The 20,924-nt window shown below is 38.1% G+C and overlaps 1 long non-coding RNA gene across 1 annotated transcript; it reads right to left on the bottom strand.

The window, feature by feature from the left end:
• Nucleotides 1-886: 886 nt before the first annotated feature.
• Nucleotides 887-19,789, bottom strand: LOC134808216 (uncharacterized). Its single transcript, XR_010150765.1, has 3 exons — nucleotides 19,642-19,789; nucleotides 17,983-18,086; nucleotides 887-1,155 (listed from the first exon to the last, which is right to left on the bottom strand). It is a non-coding gene; the product is annotated as an uncharacterized LOC134808216 (long non-coding RNA).
• Between the last annotated feature and the right edge of the window lie 1,135 nt (nucleotides 19,790-20,924).

Genomic DNA, 20,924 nt, shown 5'->3' with positions numbered 1-20,924 from the left:
CTGTTGTTCTATTTAACTATAATGAAAGAGTAAAATTTTGCTAGTTCTGCTTGATCAGAATTTGTTTCAACTCAGTGAGGATGGTCTAAAAATTATGTACAACAGATGAAGAAAGGGTTTTTACAGAAAATTAATGAACTCACAAACTGCAAGGGAATTGCCGTAGCATTTGAGGAGCTTATTTCTCTCAAGGGTGCCATTGTAGCTGTTAGTACCATGGTCATAGAAAAAGTCCTCGACTCTGCCCATTAACCAGTTAAGAGGTCTTGAACAAGCTTCATAGTCTCTGTAGGGCTCAGTCCTTTCATCTGTGGCTGAAAGGATTTAATCCAGATGATCTCTAGAATTATTCCCATTTCTATGTTTTTATTATTTCAGCTACCGCATGGAACCATATCAAGAGGAGAATATTATTTATTGAGTTTGGTAACATTACCATAAATAATGACTTACATTAAAAGCATCTTCTCTGGCAGTAATTTTTTTCATATTATCAAAATAAATTAAATAAAAATACAACTTTAAGAATCATGTTTTTCTGTTTTATTTATAAGCCTTAGTGGATAAAAGCATGTTTCATGGCAAGAGATTATAAGTAATACTGCCGTTTTTACAGAAACACAAATATATATATTTTTAGATATTTTCCACCCGATCTCAGCTATAAATGTTTTTTTCAGCGGCTTGGAATTAAGTCTTTTGAAAAATAAATGTTGTAGACTATTTAATGCTTCCACAGTCGTAGGTGTTTATAACTTATGGGAAGTTAAAATGTTTTTATTTCATAGTCATGCTAAATCTTTATTGTGTTTTTGAAACAGATTTTTCAAAACAAAATTTATGTTACTTATCATCCAGCCCAATTTTGGCATTTTTAAACCAGGACCAAAAATATTTTTCATCCCTCCCATCCAAGAGGTGATAGCTGAAGTCACTGCTCTTAAAGCTCTGAGGCACCCAGTGAGAGTCCCCCTGCTCTCAGGGACCTGTTACTTTGCCATGCTGGAGAGGTTACCTGCAGAGATTCTTCTTGACGAGTCAAGGTGAGGCTGGCCTTCCAGCCATTCCCAATGAAGCATCATGTGACTGAAATAGTTTTGGGCTTTTCATTCCAACCCGTCTGTCAGCCGAATACCCTTGAATGATCAGTCAACACTACATGAAAGAGAGCAATTAACCATTTGGATGCTGCTGAATTATTGATTCACAATATTATAAGATAAAATAAATTCATTGTTGTTTTAGGCAGTTCAGTTTTGGGTAGGTTTTTAAAAAATGCACGAATAGATAAACATAATTTAGTACCTTGTAGTGAGGTGCTACCATTAAAAAATCTAAACTGTGTGGCTTTGTTTGGGAACAGGGCAGTGTGTAAAAATCTGATAAGGACTGAAGTGACTAGTATGAAAAGATTAAAGGAGATTGAAAAGAAAAGAAAATACTGGGAGCTGGCATAAAGTTCATAATACTGCCACCTGAAGTAACCTGAAAAATATAAAATGTACTTAATGAACTTGATAATCTAGTTAAGATGATTTCTGGGCATAGTGTTGAAGATACCACCTGGTTTCTTCCAGCTGTCTATGACAAAATAAGAAAAAATAGAAATGAACTAAGTAATCAACTGTTTGATTCTAGTACAATATGGAGTTAATATAAGGGGCTTAAGAGAATCTTTCCAACCAAGGAGTCGCTCTCAAATAAGAGATGGCCCCAGGGTAAAGATCAAATAACTATAGGGCACTGCCAGTGGAGCACAGCCTTAATGAATCCAGGCTGTGGCTGTGAGATCCTTTGTTATGACTTCTGAAGGATCTAATGTTGTATCTCATATACACTGGCAGTTACCAAAAGAAAAAGAGGCCTCTAAGAGCATGTCACTTGGATGCTTTAGGGTGGACAATAGATCTTTAGATTCTTCAGTGCATAAACAACAATCTCATAGGCAAACCAAGACAAAGAAGGGTGTATCTCAAAAAGATTCCTGAGTGTGTGTGTGTGTGTGTGGTTTTTTTTTTTTTGGTCAATTGACTAGATTGGGAATTAACATGCAAAAACCTCATGAGGATTTTTTTTTTAATTATAGTAACATAAACTGAAAGAGACAGAGTAAACAATATTTAAGGAGGCCATTAGATATCCCAATATCTATAGGCAGTAAGTAATCTAAGAAAACTAGTCATTAAGGGAAATGTTTTAGTGAAAAAGGCTATATTATGTGGAAAAGGAAGTTTTCAGAGGGCCAGAAAAAAGCCAAGAGTTATACATAGGAATCGGGAATGAGTCCCAATCAAGGCGATGTAAGCATGTGCCAGGATGTATTTAAGAATTGCCATGGGGGCCAGGCACGGTGGCTTACGCCTGTAATCCTGGCACTTTGCCAGTCTGAGGTGGGTGGATCACCTCAGGTCAGGAGTTCGAGACCAGCTTGACCAACATGGTGAAACCACGTCTCTACTAAAAATACAAAAACTAGCTGGGCGTGGTGCCAGGAGCCTGTAATCCCAGCTATTTGGGACGCTGAGGCAGGAGAATCGCTTGAACCCGGGAGGTGGAGGTTGCAGGGAGCTGAGATAGCCAGGAGCCTGTAATCCCAGCTATTTGGGACGCTGAGGCAGGAGAATCGCTTGAACCCGGGAGGTGGAGGTTGCAGGGAGCTGAGATAGTGCCATTGCACTCCAGCCTGATCAACAGAGCAAGACTCCATCTCAAAAAAAAAAAAAAAAAAAAACTTGCCCTGGGAAAGTGATGGCTGCGTGCTTTCCATTTCTCTCCTTATGGAACAAGAGTGTTTACTGTAGTTATCCTCTGCTTTTCTCGTCTTTGGGCATGTTGGTGGAAAGATTTGTCTCTTCAGTTCACCGGTCTTCAGACTAAAAGTAACTTTATACTCGAGGAAAAGAATCCAAGGTACTTCTTATGAAGCTAGACCTGATTTTGCTGATGAGATGCTGGACTTTGAATCTAAGCCTCATATCATAATAGAGAGACTTTTTACGTTTCTTCCACAATAAAGGAATATCAATAATTTTGTGGCCAGGTCAATAAACTCTAGTGGTTTTTCAGCATGGTAGTGAATTATTTGAAACTTCTTTTGTGGACATTCATGTCTATACCCTCTGCACTTGAGTATGTGCATGGCTGCGACTGCTTAAACAAAATAGAGTATGGAGTAAGTGATGCTAGATTGTAAAAGGTCACACAACGAGAACAGCACCCAAGGGGATGGTGTTAAACCATTAGAAATTGCCCTCATGATCCAATCACCTCCCATCAGGCCCCACCTCCAACACTGAGTATTAAAACTGAACATCAAATTTGAGTGGAACACAGATCCAAACCATATCAACTTATGAAAGTTAACAATGTTTTTGTTAGTTCTTTCTTCTGTTTATTTCCATTTATTTCCTTTTCTTCTACTAGGTAGCTAACAGTTTTAGATTCTGCTCACATATGAAGATAATAAACATAATTCTAATTCTTAGTGGACTTTGAAATAAAAATGTGTTATTTCTGTGATGGAGATTTAAAGCCCTACATTTTATCTGCCCTCATTTAGTCTCATTCCATATAGTTATAACGAGAAAAAATTTCACACTATCTTCCCCACTAGGGTAAATCCAGTTCCAGGATCAAGACAGATTCCAGCCATATAGAATTTTAAAGCTCCAGTTCAGCAAATCAGCATTTCCACACTGAGGTAAATTTTTGCCAATTCAGTTTTTCCCTCGTAGTCATATCCTCCTTCCTGATTTTGTTTATTGAGATAAAGACATTCACCTTGTTCACTGAAACAATTACTCTTGGCACCTTGACCCAACATGTAAGTTTATGTGACTACTTTGTGGCTGCCATACTAAAGGGGCCAAATCCAGGTATTTTGTTGTCAGCCCCAGCTGGACTCAATCTTTTGTATATACCTAATGAGTTGCCAGATGTGTGAGTATGCCATTTCCACCCTTCAGTCCAGACTATGTAACAGCTGAATTTTATCAAGTGACCCATTATACTACATGGAACAGTAAAATTATCTATCTGAGCTATGCTGGATAATAGGTAATTTTTTGCTGATCCCGTTCTTTTCTCGTAGTCATATTCTCCTTCCTGATTTCGTTTATTGAGATAAAGCCATGCTATATTCTATATAAAACAACTCTCTCTCTCTCTCATTGAATCTCATGCCTAGGTCTTGGTTTGGATTTCCTGCACATTTCTCCCATCCTTTCAGCATTTTAGTACCATCATCTTAGGGAGTCTCTATTCCAATCTGTCTTGAAGTCAGAATTATGATACTTTTCTCCAATTTCCTTGGCACTCTTGTAATCCTCTCTAGAATCTCTGCTTTGGTACTTACTTTTAAGTTACTTGGCACCTAACACTTACACTCTTGCTGGATTTCCCTGACACCACTATGATGCCTGCCTATCTGTCTGCCTGGCTTGATCCATTACTGTCCAGTATTCATGCTTGTATTCTCTAGATAAAATGCTTTGACTGTGTAACCGGATTTTCATCATTTGATTCTTGTTCAATTTCCAAGAGCTGATTTTATCTCAGTGTTGATTTTTAGTCTCCCACATCTATCCAACTTAAACTCTTTCTCCACTTACAAGTCTTAGATTGGCTAGAGAGCAACTGCTGTATGATAGCTAATAGAGAGGCAATTATGTCACTCCAATAAAGAAAAAATGCATTGTAAATCAGTTGTACTGATACAATTTTAAGAAAAATTTACCTGTATTCATATGTTGAACAAAAAATGTGCTGTGCTTTCTACCTAGTCTCTAATTAGAATACTATCTGAAGGCTATAAATTTAGATATACAATCTCAATATTTTTCATATACACATATTTACAAAGGCTCTCACTTTTGATTCATTACTACTTAGGTGAAAGAAGTAGTTTTTATACTTGCTTCTAAATAACATTCTTCTTATAGTATGAAAGTATGACATCCCATTTATATTTGAAGTCAAAGCTTTTCTCAGTGATACAATGAAATAAAATATATTGTCACTATGTGTATGATTGTTTTCCCCCTGGAGGAAAAATGCTTATAATTCTGAGCTGGATTCCTGACCTAGGACTTAACATCACTTAAAAAAATGCATGCCAGCTATTATAGCCATTTATGTCATTAAAAATTGTCACAAATTTAAAAAGTGTTCTTTGTTATATTGTATATGGACAATATATGTGTCTGGATCAAATCGGCAGAGCCACATAGTCATTTAAATAAAGTTTTTTTATATAAAAAATTACTAAGCTATGGTAGAATTTTACCATAAAGAGGAAAAGATGACTCAAGTATACCCTAAAATGTTGTTCTACCTTTTCCTAGGGCTAAGAAAAAGTACCTAAGGAAGTATATACTTAGCAGGGCCTCCCACAGCCACCAGCACCTTGCCAGGATAAGGTTAAGACCTAGTTGGTCAGTGAAGAAATTCATTAGGTTGTGTGGGACAAAGCTTGCCTACAGTTTTCAAGCAAGCAGGGGAAAAAAAGTCCTCTGGGCTGGGGCTGCATTATCACCAACATGTGCTCTGGGTGCACAAATGAGCCAGTTCAATACCAGATGTCCCCACGATGGCATGACTCAATGGCTATAAATAATGGGCTTAGCCCAGAAGATTTCTGATAGCTGATGCTTCTTTGGTCTTTACCATTATATTTTGCCCCCAAAATACACACATACATGCTAACCTTTTGTTGGTAAAAGAAATTGATGAGACCATTTATAATATTCCAATACATATCTCCTAAATGTTTTCTTTTTCATTTTTCTTGGAAGGCATGACACATTTTTTGTTCTAAGGACTTCAGGGGTTAAAATTTCACAGTGGCACAGGCCAGAAGAGTATTTACCACTACAATGAATGAAAACTCCTTTGACCTTCTTGTATTAACATCAATACAAAAGCTAATTTAATGTATTTTTTTCTCGCCAAAAATTAAGGAGTTATTTATAATAGGGATCATTAACATAATTACATTTTAAAATCAAAGCTGTGTTTCTAAAAGATTTCTTCTCCCAAGAGCAAATGAAACTCATCCTAGAATAAGATTTGTGTTCCTCATTTTCATATAAAATAACTGTTTTTGTTCTAGAAGGTTAGTCACATTGTTAGCCTAGTTTGCTGGTTTTAGGTGTGAGGTGTGGAGAAAAAAATTTGAATTGTGCAATTGAATTTTAGATTCACCTATTTATTCATCCACTTACTCTTTTAAACAATATTTACTGAATATAAGACATTGTGCTACATAATGAAGATATAGCAATGAGCAAGGCAGATTCAGCCCCTGCCCTCATAGTACTTACATTCTAGCCCAGAAAAGACACACATTAGATAAATAAATAGCAACTGAGTTATTGGAATTTCTGGTAGGCACTTTGAAAAAGCATATAGAGTAGTCTGAGAGACAAGAGATGGTCTAATCTCTGTTGCATGTTAGGCAAGTCTTGCCTGGGAAAATTACAGGTGACTTCAGGTCTAAATAATGACTAGAAATTAATCAAGGTAGGCATACTGCAGTTAGGTGAGTTTGGAGGGAGAAGCCCTTGAGGCCTGGAATAACCTGGAGTGCTAGAGAACTTAAAAGAAAAACAATGTTCTCAGGAGAACATGCTGTGAGAAGAAGCTGCTGAGGAGCCAGGGGCTTCACCATGCATCATTTCAGATTATTTGGGAAGTTATTTCATGAAATAAACCTATGAACCTCAATTCTCTCTTCTGTAAATGAAGAAAATAATGCCTCTGTTTCAGAAATGTCATAAATATTGAATAACAACATTTATCAAATCTTTGGCACAGTCTTGCCGTACTAAACCCTCTGTAAAGTATTTCCAACAGCAGAAAAAAATGCAGTTTATTTTTATTATTTTTCTAATCTATAGTTTTTGCATAATTGCAACTCTAAACATAAATCATCAAGGATGTGCTATTATTTATGTATTTATAAATGATGAAGTATTAGAGAGGTGAGGAAGGCACCTCTTAAAATATGAATAAGTGGCTTTATTTTTAAATATTAGGATACTAGGATGTATATATTTTAGAAACTAGATGTGTAAGTATTTCAGTCAATTTAGATTCTAATTTGAAGAATTTCAATTTTAGGCATCTTATTAATATATTCTTATGTTTTTCTTGGAAACATGGAAAACAGGATTAACCATGTGGCATTTGTTTTAACTTTTCTCCTTGGGTGAGAGCAAAATTACTTATCTTTTAAGATGCCTTCCAATATTCAATTAAATAACCTTTCAGGTACAAGAAACAGCAGTCCTCCTTCTTGTAGCATTTTTAAAAGAACACTGGGCCTGGTTGTCAAGGATAGCTTGACCTCATTTTAAAGGTGAGATAGAAAACCATGGGAAGGTGTCATGGTGTTCAGTAGTTCCTCAATAAGCATTGCATTATCGAAGTGTTGTCAGATTCAAATTTGAAGTGGCTGTATTCTTCTCTTTTACATGTTTTTGATAAAAGTTAGAAAAATCCTTTTAAACAACAATTCTTTTACTTTTGTATTTGTATTTTTTCTTCAAGGAGCATTTAAATGGCATGTTAATGAGCATTCCCTTTCTCCCATTTGGATTCCTTCCTCTACGGTATTCTTTTCAGTTGTGTTTCACACAACAAACCGACAGTTTTGGACTTGTTAAAAGGATACATTGTCTGTTTTTCTCTGATGAAAATAATTCCACCAATGTTCCATCGACCTTTCGGATTTTTCCTCTTTACCTCTGCTGTTTTATGGGTGCAATATGCACCCTCTTTCCCAAATAACCTATAAGAAAATACATGTATGACAATAAAGAAACAAAAGCATAAAAAGCAGGTGCTGTGATTCTGGCCTGTGCTACCATGAAATGCTAACCCCTGGTGTTCTTGGAACCAAAAAAAAAAAAAAAAAGATATCACACCTTCCAAGAAAAATTAAAAAGGAAAACATTTCAGAAATATGTATTGGAATATTAAGAATGGTCTCATTAATTTCTTTGAGGATACCAGCAAAAGGTTAGCATATGTGTATATTTTGGGGGCAAAATCTGGTTATGAACAAGACCAAATAGCCAAATATCAGAAATTATTTGACTAAATCTGTCTTTTATAGGTGTTGAGTGATATGTACAACAGCACACTTGGTGGTAGAGTTGGAAAAATGCCTAGCCTCTGACACCATGGAGTAATCTTTCCCTGAGCATGCCATGGTTGCCTCATTTAAGAAAACAACTACACTGTTTGCCTTTTAGACTTTGTTGTTGTTGTTAATTTTGTCTTTACTATTATTGTGGTGCCCTCTATGGTAGTATTGTAGTTAAGGGAAAATGAGTGAATTTTGAAGGAAACACTAAATTACAATCAATTCATGAAGACTGTCTTTTCCTATGTGAATATTATGAGATGCTATGGGAATGATTGTATGGACAAATAAAAGTTAGCACAGGGGCTTAATTTTCCCAGTTGAAAATAAAGGAAGAGAATTTCCTTCCCAGTTTCTTAGAGCATTTAAGTTAGAAAACTGGTAACTGTATATACGTTCTCCTTCCTCAAATGTATATAAATCCTTTCAAAAACTAGATAGGACTTTGTCAGCTTTAAAACCTAGGAATGCTGTTCTTAAGGATTTGAGAGTCACCCATTTGAAATGTAAGCATCAAAGTAGATACACCCATATATCCCAGTTACTGGGGGAGGGTAGGAGCATAACTTTAGTGGATACCTTGATCCTGATAGTGGTAGGAGGCAGACAAATGCCTAGGCAGATAGGGGCAGGTCACTAGTAAAACCCCACCTTCAAACCAAAGGCAGTTTAAAGACTGAAGGCCAAGCTACAAGTCTCAGATAAATCCACGGACCGGATTGAGAACCTCTCTTTCCATTTGGCATGCTATCCTATGATTGATCCTCATCCTCCACCTATTTTACATATACCTACCCTCCACAATTGGCTTTTTACACTGTCATGCTGACCTTTGAGTGGTGCCTTTGTTTTAGCCTTTTTTGCACACTCACAAAGCAATTAGCACACACTCCCCATTCTGAGCTCATAAAAGCCCCTGACCCAGCCACACTGGAAGAGAGACCACTGGACTTTGGGTGAGGGACCACCCTTGCATTCTCTCTCCACTGAGAGCTGTTTTGTCGCTCAATAAAATTCTTCTCCACCCTCCTCACCCTTCGATTGTCAGTGTAACCTCATTCTTCTTGGATGCAGGATAAGAACTCGGGACCTACCGAACATGGGTACAAAGAAGGCTGTAACACTGTGCCTCCTCTGACCACCACTGTCAGAGGGAATCTGCCCCACACAATGGGAAGCAGCAGGGCCAAGCCAGCCCTGGAGCCACAGGCCATAGCAGAGCAAGGGGATGACAGAGATGTTAATGTGCTGCCATCTGTCAGGCTGCAGAGGGAGGGAATAAAAGAGCTAATTAGCACTCTGTAACACCCACTCTGGGGCTTCAGGGTCATGGGCACTCCTGCCTGGGAGCCACTACATTCCCCTCATCTGGACGCCAGAGTCCACTGTGGCAGTTGTTTGTGACATGCCTGGTCCACCCGCAAGTGCTGTGTGGAGCTTGCTCTTGTGCTGGTGCTTGGAACAGCTGGCCAGACCCCACACTTGCTCACTTACACACCACCTCCAGCCAGGGGCAGAGTGTGTAGTCACAGCAGCCAAGAGATCCATGCTGGAGTACAAGCCAGGTGCAGCCCAGCAGCTGAGTAGACAGGTCATCTCCTGCAGTGAACTCAAGCCCAAGCAAGGCACAGGCAGGGGTGTCACCAGCCAGAGGTCTCGGCTGGCAAAGTGACCAAGAAAAATCCTGTGTCACTAAAATTTGCAAAATTATTTCCTATCATAAAGATATGAGAAGTTCATTTTTCCTCTGGATAAAACTAGTTAATACAGATGGTCACTCCAATTACTGGGTAAAGTTACAATGTACTATGTGTGACAAATAGTGCTATCAAGTTTCTTACTTGAGGACTAGTTATTTTCTTACCTGAGGGTGAGTGCAGAAGTTTATGTTGAAGACGTGTATGCAGTTAGTTGTGTATGCTTCACTATATAAATGAGTGAGCATTCCTTCTGCTCTTGAAATCTCTTAGTGCAGCAGTACCTAACCTTTTTGGTACCAGGGACCAGTTTCATGGAAGACAATATTTCCATGGATGGGGGTCAGAGGGGGGTTTCGGGATAAAACTATTCCACCTCAGATTATCAGATTATCCACCTCAGAGAATCAGGTTAGATTCTCAAAAGTCACAAACAACCTAAACCCCTCACATGCACAGTTCACAATAGAGTCCAGTGAGAATCTAATGCTTCTGCTGATCTGGCAGGAGGCAGAGCTCAGGCGGTAATGTGAACAATGGGGAGAAGCTGTAAATATAGATGAAGCTTCTCTTCCTTGCCTGGCGCTAACCTCCTGCTGTGCACCCCAGTTCTTAACAGGCCAGTACCAGTCTCAGGCCTGGTGTTTGGGGACCCCTGTCTTAGTAGACTGCCTGTGAGGCACATCACATTCTGATTCAATACTCAATAATAAAAGTGTTTTCTTTCTTTTCTACCTTTGTAGAGAGGATTTGGGGGTTAGGAGAAAATTTTGGTTTTAATTATACTTCTCCAACACAATACAGTTTAAAATAAATAGATACCTCTTGAAATGGGTATGTGTCTACGAGGAAAAAATATTATAGGCCCATATGTTGCCTATCTAAAATAATTTTACTATTTGTATATTTATATAACATTTAAAAGCCATGTCTATAGGCAAGGAAGAGTTTGTATACAAGTGGGAAATCCAATCTATAGCATCAAGAAAGTTGCTGAGACAGACAGAAACTATTTGTCTTCCTCATGATTTCCTGAACCAGTCATCATAGTTGGATTCATTATGAATAAAAAATAAATGCAGTTGGTGATAACAGAAAAAGCATTTTGACCATTAACCAGAAATTCTATTCTATTTTCAGGGTGTAATTCAATATTATATTTCAAGAGAGTCATTAAATATTTCCTAATATATATTCCCGACTGCAAAAAGGTTCTGAGAAATGAGAATTGTGTCAATAAGTAAAAATCTAACAAAAAGTTTATTAAAATGTATTATATCAGAACATTTACAAATCAATATTTTTATCACTATACTCATGAAATGATGTTCATACTCCCTCACTAGTTAGCAAATCAGTGGTGGGTTTCAACAATAATTTGGTTAGATGTTTATTCTACTACATTTTATTTTTGATGTAAACAGAAACTGCTTAATTCAATCAAACAGAAACTTATGAACTGGTAACTACAAAATGCCAAATAGTTCAACATAGCCAGGGAAGTGAGAAATGGGACACACAAGGATTACAAAAGGGATGTGTGTCTAAAATGATGCACTTACATTAGAAACTTTGCATGTTGGACTCTCCTGAACAAAGTTTATCTTTCTTACCAAAACCAATAGTAAAATAATAGTTGCATATAATGCCCCCATTGATTTGGAATAGGAAAAATTACGGGACCACAAATATAAATATGTTTCTTTTTATAATCAGGGTAAAGTACCTAACATATTTCTCTATGGATCAAAAGGTCATTTATAATATCTTCTTTTTAAGAATTTTTCCATAAATTATTGGGGATACAAGTGGTGTTTGGTTACATGAGTAAGTTCTTTAGTGGTAATTTGTGATATTTTGGTGCACCCATCACATGAACAGTATACACTGCACCCTATTTTCAGTCTTTTATCCCTCACCTCCCTCCCATCCTTCTCGGCAAGTCCCCAACTTCCATTGTATCATTCTTACGCCTTTGCGTCCTCATAGCTTAGCTCCCACATATCAGTGAGAACATACAATATTTGGTTTTCCATTCCTGAGTTATTTCACTTAGAATAATAGTCCCCAATCTCATCCAGTTGACTGCAAATGACGTTAAATCATTTCTTTTTATGGCTGACTAGTATTCCATCCTTCATATATATATACATATCTCACAGTTTTTTTATCCACTAGTTGATTGATGGACATTTGAGTTGGTTCCACCATTTTGCAATTGTGAATTGTACTGCCATAAACATGCATGTGCAAGTATCTTTTTTGTATAATGACTTCTTTTCCTCTGGGTTGATACCCTGTAGTGGGATTGTTGGATCAAATGGTAGTTCTACTTTTAGTTCCTTAAGGAATGTCCAGACTGTTTTCCCTAATGGCTGTACTAGTTCACCATCCCAACAGCAGTGTAGAAGTGTTCCCTGATCACCACATTCATGGCAACATCTATTTTTTTATTTTTTTGATTATGACCATTCTTGCAGGAGTAAGGTGGTATTGCCTGCAAGAATGGCATTTCCCTGATCATTAGTGATGTTGAGCATGTTTTTATATGTTCATCGGCCATTTGTATATCTTCTTTTGAAAATTGTCTACTAATGTATTTAGCTCACTTTTGATGGGATTGTTTGTTTTTTTTGCTGATTTGTTTGAGTTCATTGTAGATTCTGGATATTAGTCTTTTGTCAGATGTATACATTGTGAAGATTTTCTCCTACTCTATGGGTTATCTGTTTATTCTGCTGACTGTTCCTTTTGCTGTGCAAAAGCTCTTTAGTTTAATTAAGTCCCAGCTGTTTGTCTTTGTTTTTATTGAATTTGCCTTTGGGTTCTTCATCATGAAATCCTTGCCTAAGCCAATGTCTGAAGGGTTTTTCCAATGTTTTCTTCTAGAATTTTTATAGTTTCAGGTCTTAGATTTAAGTCCTTAATCCATCTTCAGTTGATTTTTGTATAAAGTGAAAGATAAAGATCCAATTTCGTTCTCCTACATGTGGCTAGCCAATTATCTCAGCACCATGTGTTGAAAAGGGTGTTCTTTCCCCCTTTATGTTTTTGTTTGCTTTCTCGAAGATCAGTTGGCTGTAAGTATTTGGGTTTATTTATTGGTTTTCTATTCTGTTTCATTGGTCTATGTGCCTATTATTATACCAGTACAATGCTGCTTTGGTGACTATGGCCTTACCATGTAGTTTGAAATCAGGTAGTGTGATGCCTCTGGATTTGTTCTTTTTACTTAGTCTTGCTTTAACTATGTGGGCTTTTTATTTTTCCATATGAATTTTATAATTGTTTTCTCTAATTCTGTGAAGAATGATGGTGGTGTTTTAATGGGGATTGCATTGAATTGTAGATTGTTTTTGGCAATATGGTCATTTTCACAATATTGATTCTACCCATCCATGAGCATGGGATGTGTTTCCATCTGTTTGTGTTGTCTGTGATTTCTTTCAACAGTGTTTTGTGGTTTTCCTTGTCATAGTCTTTCCCGTCTTTGGTTAGGTATATTCCTAAGTATTTTATTTTATTTTTATTTTTTTGCAGCTATTGTAAAATAAGTTTAGTTCTTGATTTGATTCTCAGCTTGGTCACTGTTAGTATATAGAGGAGCGCTGATTTGTGGTTCATTAATCTTGTATTCTGAAACTTTGCTGAATCCTTTTATCAGTTCTAGGAGCTTTCTGGAGGAGTCTTTAAGGTTTTCAAAGTAAACGATCATTTCATCAGCACACAGTGACAATTTGACTTCCTCTTTACTGATTTGGATGCCCTTCATTTCTTTCTCTTTTCTGATTGCTCTGGCTAGGACTTCCAGTACTATGTTGAAGAGAAGTGGTGAGAGTGGCCATCCTTGTCTTGTTCCAGTTCTCAGCAGGAGTTCTTTCAACTTTTCCACATTCAGTATTATGCTGGCTCTGGGTTTGTCATAGATGGTTTTTATTACATTGAGGTATGTCCCTTGTATGCCGATTTTGCTGAGAGTTTTAATCATAAAGCGATGCTGGATTCCATCAAATGGTTTTTCTGCATCTATTGAGATGATCATGTGGCTTTTGTTTTTAATTCTGTTTATGTGGTGTATCACATTTATTGACTTATGTATATTAAACCATCCCTGCATCCCTGGTATGAAACCCACTTGATCATGGTGGATTATCTTCCTGATACGTTGTTGGATCAGTTAGCTAGTATTTGGTTAAAGATTTTAGCATATATGTTCATCAGGGATCTCGGTCTGTACTTTTCTTTTTTTGTTATGCCCTTTCCTGGTTTTGGTATTAGAATGATGCTGGCTTCACAGAATGAATTAGGGAGGGTTCTCTCTTTCTCCATCTTGTGGAATAGTGTCAAAAGAATTGCTACAAATTCTTCTTTGGATGTCTGGTTGAATTCTGCTGTGAATCCATCTGGTCCTGGACTTTTTTTTGTTGGTAATTTTAAAATTACCGTTTCAATCTCACTGCTTGTTATTGGTCTGTTAAAGATATCTAATTCTTTCTGATTGTTGTATTTTTCTAGGAATTTATCCATCTTTTCTATATTTTCTAGTTTGTGTGTGTAAAGGTGTTCATAGTAGCCTTAAATGATCTTTTGTATTTCTGTGGTGTCAGTTATAATATCTCCCATTTCATTTTTTATTGAGGTTATTTGGATTTTCTCTCTTTTTTTCTTAGTTAATCTCGCTAATGGTCTATCAATTTTATTTAGCTTTACAAAGAACCGGGTTTTTGTTTCATTTATCTTTCGTATTTTTTGTTTGTTTCAATTTCAGTAACTTCTCGTCTGATCTTTGTTATTTCCTTTCTTCTGCTGGGTTTGGGTTTGTCTGGTTCTTGTTTCTCTTGTTCCTTGAGGTATGACCTTAAAGTATCAGTTTGTGCTCTTTTGGTCTTTTGATGTAGGCATTTTGGGCTATGAACTTTCCTCTTAGCACTGCCTTTGTTGTATCCCAAAGGTTTTGATAGGTTGTATCACTATTGTCGTTCAGTTCAAACAATTTTTTTAATTTCCACCTTGATTTCGTTTTTGACCCAATGATCATTCTGGAGCATGTTATTTAATTTCCATGTGTTTGCATGGTTTTGAAGGCTCCTTTTAGAGTTGATTTCAGTTTTATTCCCCTGTGGTCTGAGAGAGTGTTTGATATAATTTCAATTTTCTTACATTTATTGAGGCTCATTTTGTGGCCTATCATATGGTCTGTCTTGGAGCAAGTTCCATGCACTGTTGAACAGAATGTATATTCTGTGGTTATTGGATGGAATGTTCTGCATATATCTGTTAAGTCCATTTGTTCCAAAGTATAGTTTAAATCCATTGTTTCTTTGTGGACTTTCTGTCTTGATGACCTGTCAGTGGAGTATTGAAGTCCCCTACTACTATTTCGTTGCTGTCTATCCCATTCCTTAGGTCTATTAGTAATCATTTTATAAGTTTGGGAGCTCCAGTGTTAGGTGCATATACGTTTAAGATTGTGATATTTTCCCGTTGGACAAGGCCTTTTAGCATTATATAATGTTGCTCTTTGTCTTTTTTAACTGCTGTTGCTTTAAAGTTAATTGTGTCTAATAAAAGGATAGCTACCCCTGCTCGCTTTGGATGTCCATTTGCATGAAATGCCTTTTTCCACCCTTTAAGTTTATGTGAGTACTTATGTGTTAGGTATGTCTCTTGAAGGCAATAGATAGTTAGCTGGTGAATTTGTATCCATTCTGCAGTTCTGTATCTTTTAAGTGGAGCATTTATGCAATTTACGTTCAATGTCAGTATTGAGATGTGAGGTACCATTCCATTCATCATGCCATTTGTTGCCTGTGTACCTTGATTTTTTGCTTTTGCTTTTTAAATTGTATTTTTGTTTTATAGATCCTGTGAGATTTATGCTTTAAAAAGGTCCTGTTTTGATGTGTTTCCAGGATTTGTTTCAAAATTTAGAGCTCCTTTAGGCAGTTCTTGTAGTGGTAACTTGGTAGTGGTGAAGTATCTCAGCATTTGTTTGTCTGAAAAAGACTGTAGCTTTCCTTCATATATGATGCTTAGTTTCGCTAGATACAAAATGCTTGGCTGATAATTGTCTTGTTTGAGGAAGCTGAAGATAGGGCCCCAATCCCTTCTAGCTTGTAGGGTTTATGCTGAGAAATCTGTGTTAATCTGATAGGTTTTTCTTTGTAGGTTACCTGGTGCTTTTGTCTCACAGTTCCTAAGATTATTTCCTTCATCTTAACTTTAGATAACCTGATGACAATGTGCATAGGTGATGATCTTTTTGCAATGAGTTCCCCAGGTGTTCTTTGTGCTTCTTTTATTTGGATGTCTAGATCTCTAACAAGGCTGGGGAAGTTTTCCTCAATTATTCCCCCAAACGTGTTCCCCAAACTTCTAGATTTCTCTTCTTCCACAGGAACAACAATTATTCTTAGGTTTAGTCATTTAACATAATCCTAGACTTCTTGGGAGCTTGTTCATATTTTCTTATTCTTTTTTCTTTGTCTCTGTTGGATTGTATTAATTTGAAGACCTTATCTTTGCGCTCTGAATTTATTTCTTCCACTTGTTCAATTCTTTTGTTGAGACTTTCCAGAGCATTTTGCATTTCTATAAATGTATACAATGTTTCCTGAAGTTTTGATTTGTTTTTTCTTTATGCTAGTTCCTTGAATATTTCTCCCTTCACTTCTTGTATTGTTTTTTGGATTTTCTTGCACTGGGTTTCACTTTCTCTGGTGCCTCCCTGGTTAGCTTAATAACTAACCTCCTGAATTATTTTTCAGGTAAATCAGGGATTTTTTTTTTGGGTTGGATCCATTGCTGGTGAGCCAGTGTGATTTTGGCGGGGGGGGGGGGGGGGGGAGGGGGGCGTTGTTCAAGAGCCTTGTTTTGTCATATTACCAGAGTTGGTTTGGCTGGTTTCCTCTCATTTGGATAGGCTCTGTCAGAGGGAAGGTCTAGGGCTGAAGGCTTTTGTTCAGATTCTTTTGTCTCATGAGGTGTTCCCTAGGTGTTGTACTCTCCCCCATTTTCCTGTAGATGTGATTTCCTGTGAGCCGAGCTGCACTGATTGTTATCTCTCTTCTGGGTCTAGCCACCCAGAAGTCTATCAGGCTCTGGGGTGGTACTGGGGGTTGTCTGCATAGAGTCCCGTCTCATAGAGAACCATAGGAACTGTCTATGGGTCTCTGAGCCATGGATACTAGCATTTGTTCCAGTAGAGGTGGCAGGGGGGTGAAATGGACTCCTTAAGTCCATTTCTTAGCTTTGGTGGTTTAATGATTTATTTTTTTGCTGGTTGGCCTCCTTCTGGGAGGTGGCATTTTTCAGAGAGCATCAGCTATGGTAGCATGGAGAGGAACTGTCAGTGGGCAGGGCCCTAGAACTCCCAGGAGTATATACCTTTTGTCTTCAGCTAGGGTAGGGAAGGACCATCAGATGGGGTCAGGGCTAGTCGTGTTTGAGCTCAGACTCTCCTTGGGTGGGTCTTGATGTGGTTGCTACGGGGGATGGGGGATAGGGGTGAGGGTCCCAGGTCAATGGAATTGGGTACCTAGGAGGTTTATAGCTGCCTCTGCTGAATCATGCAGGTTGTCAGGGAAGTGGGGTAAAGCCGGCAGTCACAGGCCACACCTAGCTCCCACACAATCTGAAGGGCCGGTCTCACACCCACTGTGCACCCTGTAATAGCACCAAGCCTGTTTCCAGGCAGTGGGCAAGCAGGGCTGAGAACTTGCCCCAGGCTACCCACCTCCCAGCTGCAAAAGAAAAGGGCCTTAGTTCTTCCCCTGTCTGTGGAGTCTGAATATCGGATATGTGCTGGACCAGTTAAAATTGTTACAAAGTTCAGTTGGAGACTTCCTTCTCCCTGTGGCATTTACCTTGCACTTCTGACTGCCCTCCCAAAGGATCCCTATGGTGCCAGGCAGGCAGGAATAGCCTGCTTGGGGACCCAGCGAGCTTCCAGGGCCTTTCCTGCTGCTTCCTCTACCCCTGTATTTCACTCAGCTCTCTAAATAGACTCAGCTCCAGGTAAGATCAGAATCTTCTCCCACAAACTGGATCTTCAGCTTCTCCAATGGGGCGGGTGGAGGGGAAGTGTTTGTCAGTGGAGGATCTATCTCCCTTTCCCCCTTCCGCAGTTTGGGAACTCACAGTTTTTGGGGTGTCTCCTGGGTCCTGCAGGAGCAGTCTGTTTCCTTCAGAGGGTCTGTGGGTCCTCTTGAGATTCCTGATTTATTCCTGCAGTCGTTCAGCACCTAAAATTCACAATGTGAGCCTCTGCACACTGCTCTGTCTGTCCAAGTCAGAGCTGCAATCTAGTCCTCCCTCCCCTCCACCATGTATTTATCATATCTTCTTGATTTACTAAAAGATTCTGTGAAATAGGAACTGCCTATGGGTAGTCTTCTGGTCCAAACCTGCCATTTACAGATGTTGAGGGAGTAGAGCATAAACAATACCCAGGCTTTCGGTCATCATAGAGAATCTTGGAGGAACCACAGACTTAAAATCGTAATTATTAATGTGGGGAATAGTAAATTCCCCAAAATGAGGGCTGTTTAATTCTATTGTAGTCCATATTGAACTGACCAAAAAGTTCAGCAGAATCCAAGAAGACAAAAGGAAGAGCTGCTTAGCACTAACAATTAGACACACACTTAAAGTAAACTGGGAGTTTCCAGAATAAGGTGCTATCTATAACGGACTGTGTTGTCTGCCTCGCTACCTATCCTGGGTCTACGATTCTAGATTGGACATCTGTGTCCGCAGTCCTAACTATTCATACCCGATATGGAGCTGCCTCATCCTTCAATCAGTATTTAGTCTAGTGTAAACATTCCTATGGCCTAGCCTTCCTGGTATCCCTTGCGGGCATCTGAAGAGTGCTTGTATACATTTGAATACCACTCAGTACAGTTTCCAAGTGAAACTCCCAGATTTTTCCACTTTCTCAGCAACTTCAGGATTGGTGTCATATCTCCCTGCATCAGATCCTTTTCATCCAGTGAGGACATTCTGAGTACCAGTTTTGTTTCTTGGATCAATTTTTCTCTAAATTTAGTGACCCATGAATCATAGACTGATGTTGGGAAGAAGGCAATTTTGCATCCTGGCTTATATGTAGGTTCTGGGGCCTTGCTCATACTTGATTATGGGTCACTGGATTCTGCACTGAAGTTCAAAGATCCTAGATGATATCTGAGAATATGACCCATATGATAGGCCCCTTGCTTTTCTGCCCCTCAAGGTGCATTTCTAGTACTTCTAGGATATTACCGTGGACTGAATGTTTGTGTTGTATCAATTTTGTTATACAACATACCAGATTTTATATGTCAAAATCTTAATCATTGATATGATGCTACTAGAAGATGAGGGCTTGAGAGGTGACTAGGTCATGAAGGAGGAGCCCTCATAAACCTAATTAGTGCCCTTATAAAAGAGACCTCAGAGAGCTCCCTTGCTGCTTCTACCATGTGAGGGAAGGGCAAAAATGTGGCAATCTGTAAGCCAGTCACCAAACATGAAATCTGTCAGTGCCTTACTCTTGCTTGGGCTTCCCAACATCTAGAACTGTGAGAAATAAATTTCTGTGGTTTACAAACCACCCAATTTATGATACTCTCTTATAGTAACCAAAATGGACTAATACACATATAGAAAATTTACCAGAGGGACCACACAGTTCCTTCAGCCTAATCAGCCTTTTTGGCTCATAGTGAAGGAATAACAAATGCTTGTCAATTGGCCATGGGGACACAGGAGGTATTAGGTGTCTTTGCTCCTTCCTTATCTGGGATATCTTCTCACCTGCTATTCTGCACTGAAAATCACACTTCACTCTGAGGAAGTTTAAATGTTAGGCAGGATCCATTGAAACTGCTTCTATTCAACCAGTTCCTTTCGATTCAACATAGTTTTTCACAGACGTGTTCAGGCAGGTATCTCAAAGTCTTATAGATCTGGAAGAAAAGAAAAGAAATCATGGCCTTTGGTAAGAATAACAGTGTAGATAAATGGCAGGAGCATATCTACATTCTGGGTTGCAATTTGTTGTCTCCTAAAATATCTGAAATCTATCAAAGTCATTTGCTGCATCAAAGGAATACTATGTTTCTTTATTACACCTCTGGTCTCCCAAACTATGAGATAATAAATTCTGTTATTTTAAGCAACCCAGTTTGTGGTAATTTTTTACAGGAACCTTGGCAGATGAATATAAGAGGCTAGAGCAAATGTCCAAGTGAAGCATAATGGAGGTCTGAACTATAGAGGGAAGAGGTAGAAGCAAAAAGGAATATATGTGAATGTGAAATTTACCATAAAACTCATGTGCTACAGACTCTCACTTGCACAACTCTCCTTGAACTCATGTATTGAATTATGTGTGAGTAATTTGGAATTCTTTAATTCAAATAAAGCCCCCCATTATATAAATTTCTGATTGTACAGAGCTTACACCAGCCCCTATCACATGCCTTGACAACCTACTCAGGTAAATTTTCGAATAAGAGAAAATCAAACATTTCCAGCCTGACAATCACAGAGGGTGGTGATATCCTTGATTAGAAATGAAGTTTCCTTATCAGAAATTTTCAGATTTTTTTTTAAGTAAAAATAATTCATGTTTTCAAAGTATTTGTGATCTACTTATCCTTCAGCACTCAGCTCATTAGTGGGCCTGCAGTATGTCGTTTACTGACTCCAGGTATAAAGAAACAATTACAGTCATGGGCTTCATAAAAGCATTGTGATCAATGACAAATGCATATATGATGGTGTTCCTATAAGATTATAATGAAGCTGAAATATTCTTATCGCCTAGTTATGTCGTAGCTGTTGTGACTTCATGGCTCAATGCATTACTCATGTGTTTGTGGTAATGCTGATGCAAACAGATCTACTGTATTGCCAGTCATATGAAAGTATAGCATACACAATTATGTATAGTACACAATACTTGATAATGATAATAAAAGAATATATTACTGGTTTATGCATTTACTATACTACTCTTTTGTCATTAAAGTATATTCCTTCTATTTATGAAAAAAGTTAACTCTAAAATAGCCTCTGGCAAGTCCTTCAGGAGG

The sequence above is a fragment of the Pan troglodytes genome, chromosome 14 (assembly GCF_028858775.2).
Source record: "Pan troglodytes isolate AG18354 chromosome 14, NHGRI_mPanTro3-v2.0_pri, whole genome shotgun sequence".
Taxonomy (NCBI): Eukaryota; Metazoa; Chordata; class Mammalia; order Primates; family Hominidae; genus Pan; species Pan troglodytes.
This window is presented reverse-complemented; position numbering and strand designations above follow the sequence as displayed.